Raw genomic sequence first — 12,829 nt, 5'->3', positions numbered from 1 at the left:
TTTAATCTCACACATTGCTAATGCAGAGTGAGGCCTTCATAAACACCCAAGGAAGCAGGCCTGAATCCAAGAAGCCTGCCCACAATAGTCAGCCTTGCTTCCACTTGATTGGCTGGCTTTGCCCTACATTTCAGCAAAATTCACTTCACTGTCAAAGTTCAAATATACATTCTGTAAAGTCCAAAAACACTCTGCAGGGACCCCTGGCCTGTCTAAAGTCTTTCTGTCTTCTTCTTTCGGCTGCTCCCATTAGGGGTTGTCACATCGGATGATCTTCTTCCATATCTTCCTGTCCTCTGCATCTTGTTCTGTTACACCCATCACCTGCATGTCCTCTCTCACCACATCCATAAACCTTCTCTTAGGCCTTCCTCTTTTCATCTTCCCTGGCAGCTCTATCCTTAGCATCCTTCTCCCAATATACCCAGCATCTCTCCTCTGCACATGTCCAAACCAAGCAATCTCACCTCTCTGACTTTGTCTCCCAACGCCCAACTTGAGCTGACCTCTAATGTACTTATTTCTAATCCTGTCCATCCTTGTCACACCCAATGCAAATCTTAGCATCTTTAACTCTGCTACCTCCAGCTCTGTCTCCTGCTTTCTGGTCTCCAACCCATATAACATAGCTGGTCTCACTGCCGTCCTGTAGATCTTCCCTTTCACTCTTGCTGATAACCGTCTGTCACAAATTACTCCTGACACTCTTCTCCACCCATTCCACCCTGCCTGCACTCTCTTTTTCACCTCTCTTCCACAATCCCCATTACTCTGTACTGTTGATCCCAAGTATTTAAACTCATCCACCTTCACCAACTGTACTCCTTGCATCCTCACCATTCCACTGACCTCCCTCTCATTTACACACATGTATTCTGTCTTGTTCCTACTGATCTTCATTCCTCTCCTCTCTAGAGCATATCTCCACCTCTCCAGGGTCTCCTCAACCTGCTCCCTACTATTGCTACAGATCACAGTGTCATCAGCAAACATCATAGTCCACGGGGACTCCTGTCTAATCTCGTCTGTCAACCTGTTCATCACCATTGCAAAAAGAAAGGGCTCAGAGCCGATCCCTGATGTAATCCCACCTCCACCTTGAATGCATCTGTCACTCCTACTGCAGACCTCACCATTGTCACACTTCCCTCATACATATCCTATACAACTCTTACGTACTTCTCTGCCACTCCCAACTTCCTCATACAATACCACCCTGTCATATGCTTTCTCCAGGTCCACAAAGATGCAATGCAACTCCTTCTGATCTTCTCTAAACTTCTCCATCAACATCCTCATGGTAAACATTGCATCTGTGTTGCTCTTTCTTGGCATGAAACCATACTGCTGCTCACTAATCATCACCTCATTTCTTAACCTAGCTTCCACTACTCTTTCCCAGAACTTCATGCTGTGGCTCATCAATTTTATTCCCCTGTAGTTACTGCAGTCCTGCACATCCCCCTTATTCTTAACTATCGGCACCAGTACACTTCTTCTCCACTCCTCAAGTATCCTCTCACTTTCCAAGATTCCATTAAACGATCTGATTAAAAACTCCACTGCCGTCTCTCCTAAACACCTCTATGCTTCCATAGGTATGTCATCTGGACCAACAGCTTTTCCATTTTTCATCCTCTTCATAGCTGTCCTTACTTCCTCCTTGCTAATCCGTTGCACTTTCTGATTCACTATCCCCACATCATCAAAACCTCTTCTCCCTCTCGTTGTCTTCATTCACCAGCTTCTCAAAAGTGAAGAGTAAAACCACAAAATCTTTACAAAAACAGAGAAATAGGAATGTACAGCAAAAAGAACAAAGGAACACAAAAATAACTTGAATAATAAAAGCAATCATGGCAGACAAGATCCAAACTGAAATACTCAAGAAGAATCTAAGATACAGTACAGCACAAAAATGTGGAGAACCAGAGCAAAAATCAAAGAAAATCAAAAGTATTCAAGAGGACCACCAGCATCCACCAGAGTACATTCAAAACTAATTGCACAGGATTTCAATTCCCAGCAGCCTTTGTAGGTTTGAGGGTGGTCCCTTAGCAATGATGGATGGGTGGTCCCACCTCTTGGGATTCACCCACAAAATTCAAGGAACATCAGAGAACAGAATAACACGCATAGAAATTAAACAGCTCAACAAAAATAACAGCACTTCATGAAACAAATAATAAATGAACAGAATAATATTCTAAAAAAACAATGGAAAATCCATCCATCCATCCATTATCCAACCCACTATATCCTAACTACAGGGTCACGGGGGTCTGCTGGAGCCAACCCCAGCCAATACAGGGCACAAGGCAGGAAACAAACCCCGGGCAGGGCGCCAGCCCACCACAGACAATGGAAAATGATGAATGATAATGGAAGAAAGAACAAAGAAGATAGAAAGAAGCACTTTAAATATTAGCCAGGAGAGGAACTCCTTGTTAGTTACAAGAATAGTAAAAGAATCCCAAAAAAAACGAAAGAACCCTAAAATAGTGGGAGCCACAGAACACAAGCAGGAGCCAAAGTCTCAGCACAAGACTGAGGACTCCCAGGCTTTACAGACGCAGACAAATCTGTTGGTCCCCTCCACGAAAAGCGAGGAGGAGAACACACAACTGTCTCTGACATAACGTGAAACTGACAGGAGTACATGGCACTCATCAGCACTCATCACTGTTTATTTCACAGAATATTTCATATAATAACAAATGAAAACAGCACGGACACAAATGATGAGACCCTTAACCAAATATTTTGTCGCACAACCTTTAGATAGATAGATACTTTATAGAGGTCATAACTGCAAACCAGCGACTTCTGCACCTGTCAACTGGTAGTTTGGCCCACTCTTCATGTCAAACTGCTCTAAGCTGTGTCAGGTTTGAAGGGGTCTTCTCCAGACTGTTTCAGTTCTGATATTTTGTTCTTAGCCATTCTTGGGTGTTTATCGCTGTGTGTTTTGGCTCATTATCCTGTGACAGAGACAGCTTTCTGGCCCTGGACTGTATGTTTCGTTCCAGAATGTCTTGATATATCGTCTTGAGATTTCATTGTTCCCTACACAGACTCAAGGCACCAGCTACCAGAGGCAGAAAAGCAGCCCCAAAACCTAACGAAGCCTCCTTCATTTTTTCATCTGTGAACATAGAGCTGATGGGATTTGCCCAAAAAAGCTCCAGGTTTGTCTCATCTGTACAAAGGACATCCTCCCAGAAACATTGTGGCTTGTCAATGTGCATTTTAGCAAATTACAGTCCGGGATGTTACTGTTTTTCATCCAACAGTGGAGTCCTTGTGGGTCTTCTTCCATTGAGCCCACTGTCACTCAAAACAGATGGTGTGATCAGACACTGATGGACTTTGACCTTGGAGTTCAGCTGCTATCTCTTTGGACGTTGTCCTTTGCTTTCTGTCTTCCACTCTCACAATCCCTCTGCTCATTCTGGGGTTGATTTTCCCCTAGCGGCTGCGTCCAGGAAGGCTGGCTACAGTCCCTTGGACCCTAAACTTCTTAATAATATTTGCAAGTGTTGTCACAGGACCATCAAGCTGCTAGAAGGTGGTCTTCTAGCCTTTGCCTTTAACATGCTTGTCTATAATTTTCTTTCTAATCTCCTCAGTCAAGTCTCTCCTTAGCTTTCTCTGCTCCTTGTTCCGTGGGGCACACAGCAGAGTGTCTCCATTTAAAAAGGCTGAGTGACAATTACACGATTGGGGACGTGTGTGATACTAATGTAAGAAAACAACTAGTTTGAACAATCACTCCACTCCAGTTATTTATGATCTTTTCTAAGGATACCAACAAATGTCTGCAGGTCATTTTAGAATATCTTTGTAGAATAAGCAACACTTGATCTCCTTTAACACTTGGCTTTGCTTTACTCAATGACATGTCACAGGCATGCATGACTACATGGAACAACTACAACTACAACTGCTTGGCATACGGCACTTCTTCAGTGAGCCAACACATCTGTCCACGGCTGTATATAAGCCAAGGGGAGTCACAGCTGCAGTATTAGGGGCCCTACCCCCTTTGGCTCAATATATAAAGAACAGCATGAACATATGAAGAAAAAACAAAATGGATACACAGAAATAGACTAGATAAAGTACAGTACAGCACAAAAAGCAAGAAAACAGAAACGTGATGAAGTCAAAATAAGTTGGCTACCAGAATATCAAAGCTAGAAGTTGTCTTAGCCAAAACACTAAGCTGATTTGTATTCAAAATTTCATTTAATGCAATGGTCAGAAACAAAGACCACTAAAGAGGAGAGCCGACTACAGCAGATTATTCAGCACATTCGCACAAATCAGATGACTGGGAAGTGCCGTTGTGGTAGTGACGTCACACACGAAAAGCATGGAGCCTGTCCCAGCAAGCATTGGGGGCAAGGCGCAGCCCCTCGCAGGGTGAACACACATACATCCGTGGCCAATCTTAGCAGCACCGATCCACCTAATCTGCACGTCTCTGGACAGTCAGACATACCAGGAGCTGCCATGGAGAGGACATGCAGACTCCGCACAGGGAGCACCCGGGGCATAAAGCCCAGTCTGCCTATTGCTACCCTTGTGCTGCCCAAAAAAATTCAACCACTCAAAATGCAAGTCTAAAGTAACCTTGACTCATGAAATTAATTTCAGCCACATTTAAAACCCCAAATGGAAGAAAAAGAAAAAAAAGTCCAACACGTACAATTAGAAAACAGAAAAGAGATCAAAGAAAACAACAAAACAGACAGAAAAGAAACGACAACTTCAGAGCCACTCAGATGGGCAGAGTTTCCTAACCGAGTTGATCCCACGCCCGTGTCCGATGGACGTCAGCGGCCAGACTGGCGAGTTAGGCAGACATTCTGATGATGAGACTCCTGCGGTCCTGTCTGAGATTCGCATGAGTCCCTGATGATCTTACATGGGCGCGTGTGCCCCTGCACCCCTGGATGGCAGATTGTGCTGAAGGACTCTGCTGAGCACAGACCCTCGGGTTCTCTGTGGTTGTCACTGAGAAGCTTCATTGGGCAGGCCAGAGAGACAGACAGACAGACAGATTCCTGCAGCCGTTTGTGACAAACTCAGAGAAGCAGATTCCTGCGGCTGTCACTGACAAGCTTAGGCAGACGTGCGAGTGCATCTGTGACAAGCCGATGATGTGCCGCGCTCCTTCCAACGTTAGCTTCTCTGACAATCTGATGGAGCTCAGTGGGGGAGATTCCTCTGACTGTGATTGTGGAGCGCTGACAAATTCCCATGACCGTCTCTCAGGGGCAAAAAATGGGCAAATTCCAGTGGTGGCCTGTGAGGCGCCTAGGCAGGTAGACTCTGTTGGCTTCCTCTGATACGACTTAAACTGGCATGGCTGTCCCCGGTGAAATTCAGCAGAGTCTAAGATGAGGAGCATTCTCGAAACTGTCTGTGGTAAATATGAACAGATCTGTGGGTCTAATGATAGATAGATAGACAGATAGAAAGGCACTATATAATAGACACTGTAGAAAGATAGATGAATAAAGGCACTATATGATAGATAGATAGATAGGAAACAGTACAGATTGGGAATATCAAATCTAACACCATAAAACTGAGCACAGGTGCCCCCCAGGTTTGTGTGCTGAGCCCGCTACTCTTCACGCTGCTGACCCATGATTGCACTTCCAACTCTGACACAAACCACATTATCAAGTTCGCCAATGATACTAAAGTACTGGGACTCATCGAGAACGACGATGATGCGGCGTACAGAGAAGAGGTGGAACGGTTGGCACTTTGGTGCAAAGACAATAATCTGTCTCTTAGTGTTGAAAAGACTAAAAGAGTTGATCGTTGACTTCAGGAAGACCAAGGCTGCCCATCTCCCACTCAGCATTGATGGCGTCACAGTAGAGAGAGTAAAGAGCACCAAGTTCCTCGGTGTTCACATCACAAAGGACCTGTCCTGGACCAAGAACACCACCTATCTTACAAAAAGAGCCCAGCAGCGACGACTGAAGAAGGAGCACCTCCCCAAACCCATACTTACCACCTTCTATAGAGGCACCATAGAGAGCGTCCTGACCAGCTGCATCACAGTCTGGTATGGAAACTGCCATGCCTCCGACCGCAAAGCCCTTCAGAGGATTGTGCGGACCGCTGCGCGCATTATTGGCAGTTCACTACCCAGTCTGCAGGAGATCTACACCTCACGCTGCCTTCATAAAGCCTCTAGCATCATGGCTGATCCCCACCACCCCTCCCACCAACTGTTTACTCCTATTCCATCTGGAAGACGACTCTGCAGCATCAGGAGCAGGTCTGCGAGATTGTGCAATAGTTTCTTTCCTCAAGCAGTCCGGCTCCTGAACACCATGCTGCCCTCCTCCACACTGGACTTTTTACTCCATACACTCTCTGGATTACATAACACTACATAACACTGTATATTCTTTTTATCATATATATATATCTCTTGTGTATTGCACCTTTTGACTCTGGAGGACGATATTTCGTCCTACTGTGTACTGTAAGTATACTGTTAGGATGACAATAAAGCTCTACTTGACTTGACTTGGAAGACTCTATATAATAGATAGATAAAGGCACTATGGATAGATAGATAGATAGATAGATAGATAGATAGATAGATAAATAGATAGATAGATAGATAGAGGCACTATATAATAGATAGATAGATAGATAGATAGAGGCACTATATAATAGATAGATAGATAGATAGATAGATATGAAGAACACTATATAATAGATAGATAGATAGATAGATAGAGTCACTATAAGATAGATAGATAGATAGATAGATAGATAGATGCTGCGTGTCATCCTACATGTGCTAAATATTAAAGGCACTGTATACAATTTTAATGCATTTATCCTCCTGCCTCGTCATTCCTGTGCCTTTCCTGAGACTCTGGTCAACAAGTGCAGCACGTGTTGTATATGAACGCGGTGACAGACAAGCGTCTCAGGTTTCCGATGTTATCTTGGACCTTACAGAAGAAGGATTTGTCCGTTTAGTTCCAGCGATTTCCAGTCTGTTGGTAACTCAGGGTGGCTCTTGAATGAATTCCTCCATTTTTGTCTGATGATTGTCACTGGCAGTATAAGGATGGCTTACAAGGTAACATTTGTCCTTCTGTCCTCATTCTTGATGGCCTTGCTGGGTTTAACCTTGATAATTCCCAGCAGTTTCTGACTGTTGGAGTGCAGTTAGCGGTGGGTCATTGTGATGCAAGGTGCAAATGCCATTGTGGCCGCGGCTCTCGCTGAATGCTCCGCCATTTATGACTACGTGAGCCGCTTAAGATACGGAGCTCTATGATGAAATATCATTTAATATGACTAACATGAGCCCTGGAAGAAGATGGCGCACACTGCCAGACCCTCTAAATATGGAAATCACCAGGCCGAGTTTTTCAGCTATTGTGGCTGTCTGTGATCTGAGATGCCCCTGATGCGGAGCGACACACAAGGCATGGTGGATGGGCATGACTGTATACACGGCCCGATGCTTTTCCCAGTTTCCTTCACGTGTCCTCTCCTGTACCAAATCCTCACACTTCATTAACGTGCCCGCTCACAATCAGAGCTGGTTTGTCGTCCTCACTTATTTAGTCATAGTACCTTAAGCTCAAACATGGATATCATAGCCCACATGTTTGACCTCTTGACCAAACTTGCTCTTAACTGATGACGATTAACGTCATCTTAGAGACCCCATAAGTTGTCACCATCATTGTCACCCCAAAAACCAGGGCATTTGTCAAAGCCACAGAGTAAGTTTCAAGCCACGCCAACCTTAATTATAAACAACAAGGCCCATGAGGCATTTTAATTGGTGTCATTCATTCAGAAAGAACAAATATGGACCCACTTGGCCCACCTGTGCCCTCTATGGTATCAGCCCCACGTCAGGTCCTCAACAGTTTCTCAGAGTGTGAAGCACCATGAAGCTGGCATGGAGGAGGACAGGGTCTGTCTCAATGACTCAGGTAACAGGAGATGCCAACGGTGGGGTCCGAACATGGCCAGACTGCTCACTCCCTTCTGATGATGCCCCCCCTCCAACTCCCATCTGTTCCTCCGCTTTAACACGCCAACTGTCAGAGGCAGCTGCAGGCTCCACCTGGGGCACTGGCTTTAAACTCGAAACCAAAATGAGAAAGCTGGCCACGTATTCCCACGGGTTGGCTCACTTGGGTGGACCCCGGCCAGCAGGCCCCCATTTAAGCAAGTGCTTCCTACCACTAAAGCCTGCCGACACGGAGGAGGATCTGCAGTGCAAGGAATGCGAGTAACAGCTGCGAAACAGCTGTCCGACAGATGCCCGTAAAATCCAGCTGTAAAACGCCTGCTGCAGGGACCCTCCCCTCTCTGCCCCATCCGTCCATTTGTCTGCCAGCCTGCCAGCTGTAACCCTGTACTCCCCGAGGAAGCCACCCGTGAGGGGACCACCACTTTTCCAGGCTGAGACGTTTCAGCTGCTTGGCTGAGTGGGCGCTTGAAGATTAAATTACTGTGTGCCAACGTACACTCTAAGTTGGAATCAAGTTTCCGCTGTGGGTAGCGAGTCTTTGCCCCTACAGCCCGCAGTAGAATGGCGTCTCAGACACTCTGGCCCTTGACCAGACACAGCTAACCTCCTCAGGCCTTACAGATGTGCAGCTCGGCCCTGCTGGCCATTTGATGCCACATTGGCAGAGTCCCAGTGGTGTATGGCATTAGAGCTAGTCTGGAGTTTGATGGGCATTCTCCCTTTGGGCACTCCTCTCTGGGAACCTGGCTACATGTGAAAACGTTTTGAAGTCACCGCAAATGAAAGGCATCGGCGGGACCATGAGGACAGCAATCAAAGGCAAGTAAGATGAGATCCAGTGGGCACTGTGGCCCCAACTCGATAACTGGAGCTCCCGTCTCATGGTCACCAAGAGATGCAAGAGACGTCGGCCAGCCTACTTAGCATCCACAATGGAAGGGTGAAGGTTCTGAAGGTGACCACAGACCAAGAAGAGCCAATCAGAGTGGAGGGAGAGCCCCTGGAGGAGACAGGAGCCTACACGTACCTGGGCAGTGTGGGGGGCAAGCAAGGTGTAGTAGATATGAGCATCAAAGCTGAGGTCAAAAAGGCATCCAGCTCAGAATCATCTGGAGCGCCAAAGACATCAGCAGCTCCATTGAGATACGTCAAGTCAGAGCAGAGATGTGGAGGACCACCAAGACCAACATGAGAAAGATCCAGGGTCTCCTAACTGCGAGGCAGCAGCGTGCTGCCCACTATAGGCACTATAAAGAATTGTTGATCAAATCGTAAAGTGGTGTCTGTGGATTACATAGTGGAGGTGCGAGCCACCGTACAACATGAAGTGTTTATTTAAGACTTTCAAAAGAAGTAGGCGTAATAATTCAGAAATGCTGTTGAACTGGCCTATAATCCAAATAAATGCAATGAAAGCCAATGTGTTACAAAGGAATAATAGTAGAAGGCTTCACCGTGTTGGAGGAAAGGAAAGAGAAATAAAATACAAAGGGAAAGCCCACCAATGTACAGCCACTTTGTGCCAGTGCTGCCCCTACAGTTCTGTGCCCGTATTTATCAAATGTCTCAGAGTAGAAAAACTGCCCCAAAAATCTCAGAGTTTGGCGCAGATGTGACTCTGCTCTTAGGAGTAGTTTTAGCAAATTTCCTAATTCAAGAAATGACTCATTCCGCCAGAAAAATACCGTGAGCTGTGCTAACTCGCAAGGAGCTGCCAGAAGATGGCATTCAGAGCCAAATCGGCACGGAAAGGAACTCATAAAAAGATAGCATTGGACAGAGATGGAATGACATTCAGAATAAATCTAAATTACAGTTTATGATCAGTCCATCGACTCGGAGAGGCCATGCGATGTCAGCCAAAATGAAAGTGTTGGTAACGTTACATGTAAAATCCAGCTTTTGCAATCGCGATGACTCCGGTATGTCACAAGCAAGTATTTTTCGTATTTGGCCCCAAACTTTGAACGCCCTTACGACTGGGTGGCAACACGCACATTATTGATATCCCCGCCTCTTCACGTGACGTAATGTTAACGCCCGCGGCATTCATGCAAATCGGGCCGCACGTAAAGATGATTGGGGAGCAACACGTCAATCACAAGCGGTATCACATTGTCAATACGCATGTGCGCACTGATGCGCAGTGTCCTGGAGGAGCCAGCGTGTTATCAAGAAGGTAAGCGGAGCTAGATAGGCGATTGCCCTGAGAGCAGCACTCCATGAACCCCTGGAAGATTCGTGTTATTTTACAAGCCCGAGAAGGTTCAAGAAGATAGTCGGACACTCCAGGGGTACTGGATAAACAGAGTCTCGCAAAAGATAACGGGGGGTTGGATCACGAAGAGGGGCACAGCGTACATCTCTGCAAGGCAATCGAGAGATCGAGATCGGAAACAGCGCAAGGAGAGTCGTGGCCAGACTCAGTTTATCCGTTACTTTACGAAGTGTTTCCAATGGCTGTAACAGGGGGAAAGGGATTCTTCTGAAAGTAAGGCTGTGGAGCCTTCATTGTTAGTATTCAGTGTGTGTGCGCGCGTCTCTGTTGTTGCAAAGTGGCAACAGTTACGTGCCGCTTACCCTACCTTATTATGTTTTCCCCTTTCCTCTCCTTTTTTATTATTATTATTGTGATAAAGCCTCCGCGTTAGCATCATAAAACTAGGAAACATCATCATGATTTACATGGAATCACAACACACCTTCACAAGTACCACAAAACCGTGAGCTCATTCGTTGTCAAACATGATCTTCTACTCCTGGCTGCCAGTGGGTGCAGGACGCTCCATAAATATTTCTCATGTCCTCCTCTGAGGTAGCACAAATTCTTCTCTTAGCTGGACTTGCAGTGCAATCCCTAGGTTTCATTCTGACAGACTTGATAGACACAGGCACTGCTCCTGGTCTCTCAGGTGGGTTTGCTGGCCCACTTGGCCACTCAATGGTCAACTCTTCACGCTCCTTTTCTTTATCTGGCCTGACCTCCTCCTGCCTTTCATTCCCCGGATACTGAGAGTTTTAGCCCTGGCTAGTGTCTATATCCAGGCACAGTACATTCTAGACATAGCTTAGGAGGGTCAGGACCAGGGGTCTGAATCCCCTGAGGTGTTGCCTCTAGCGTGTCCTCTAATGGCTGCAGTGTCCTGCTGACCTGCTTAAGGTCAGTAAGGTCTCACCCAGGCCAGCTGCCCACTCCAGTGAGTAGCAAGGAGCCATCCATAGCAGACCGAGTTGGCACTTGTCAGGCCGGTTAAACACACCACTTGAAGGGGATAACACCCCCAGTCCTACTGACATGGTCACAAGTGTAGCCGGGGGTCTCTCTGCTGGGCTTCTTAAGACCTGCATTATAATAAACTGCTTGAAGCCCTGCTCCTCCACTTCACAGATGCCACTCTCCATCTTCCTGGACGGCATGTGCTGTGTATTGAGCTGATTAAACAGAACGTGTAATAGGTGCTCACAGCACAGACTCGGTCTTAACGCATGTTGACAAGTCTAACAGTCAGCCACAGAGGAAACGCTACAGTTACTGGCACCGCAAAGCCTGCTTGTTGTCATTTCAAAAGGCATGCGACATGTAAGGCGCTATATAAACGGATTACGACCCTCAGAATCAATTACTGTTGCCAGCAGCCACTCCACCTGAAACTAAACATGATCAGCCCGGCCAAGCTTGGGTTATCACTGGAAGAGGTGTTGGCGATGCCAGCAGGGGCCGCTTACCCTGTGATCTGTGTGTGGCTGTGAAAATGGCGCCGTCCTTCAGATCTTCAGGGGTCGACTCTCTGTGGTCATTAAGGATTCCTGGACATCCTTTGTAAAGAGTAGGGTGTATCCCGATTGCCCTCCAGGGCCTGGTCATTCTGTTGCCCTAATCACCCCCTGTCTCCAGTTGGCTATCCCTCTCACCCCTTCACCACCTAATATGTGGTGAGTGTACTGGCATGAAAACGGCTGCCATCGCATCACCCAGGTAGATGCCGCATACTGGTGGTGGCTGAAGTTCCCCACTCTGTATGTAAAGCGCTATATTAATGTAATGTCTCCTCCTATTAGTTGGCTTGTGCTATGAAAGACCTCACGTGTCCAATGTGACTGGCACTACAATCGGGGACTCCTAATCACATGTAAGGCGCGTTACGCCAGCATATTACAAACGACATGGTATACGGTGAACAAAGTGTCTACCATCTGGAGAGTGTCATCACAAACGTAAGCTCTGCTACGTGCCAAGGCTCTTTAGAGTTTCCGTATTAAACAATAAGAGCCATGCAAGGCGCTTGACAGCCTGAGCTCCTCTTATTTAATATCCTGTCCACCATGCTGTCTGCTTAAGTGATGTGACGCCCTGTGGAGGCCTGTTCATTAGAAGGCGCTGTGCATCCTATGGCTTGCTTACTTGATGCAGTGTTCTATGTAAGGTGCTATACACTTATTAATATCATTTAATACAGGACATTGAATTTAATTTGCTATGTAATAACCTGATTTGTGCATTCTACTAATTCAAATAAAGATATGCAAGTAAAATGTCAGCATTACCACAGCTCCCTGTTGATGTGAGAGAATGCCATATGTGAGGCACTATACACACTATAGAGTGCTTCTTTAAAGTAATGTAAGGTGCTGTACACACAAATTAAGGGCTACTTTGATATCAAACAGAATCTTCTGGGAAAGGCACTATACACCATCTATATAATGTCCTGTGTAAGCTGCTACGCCAGTTAATTATAAGGCACTATACACCCGCTGGTGTGCCTGTTTGATGTAATGCTCCATTCA

Source organism: Polypterus senegalus, chromosome 1 (assembly GCF_016835505.1).
Source record: "Polypterus senegalus isolate Bchr_013 chromosome 1, ASM1683550v1, whole genome shotgun sequence".
In the NCBI taxonomy this organism is placed as follows: domain Eukaryota; kingdom Metazoa; phylum Chordata; class Cladistia; order Polypteriformes; family Polypteridae; genus Polypterus; species Polypterus senegalus.
The sequence above is the reverse complement of the archived record's forward strand: the minus strand, read 5'-3'. Positions refer to the sequence as shown.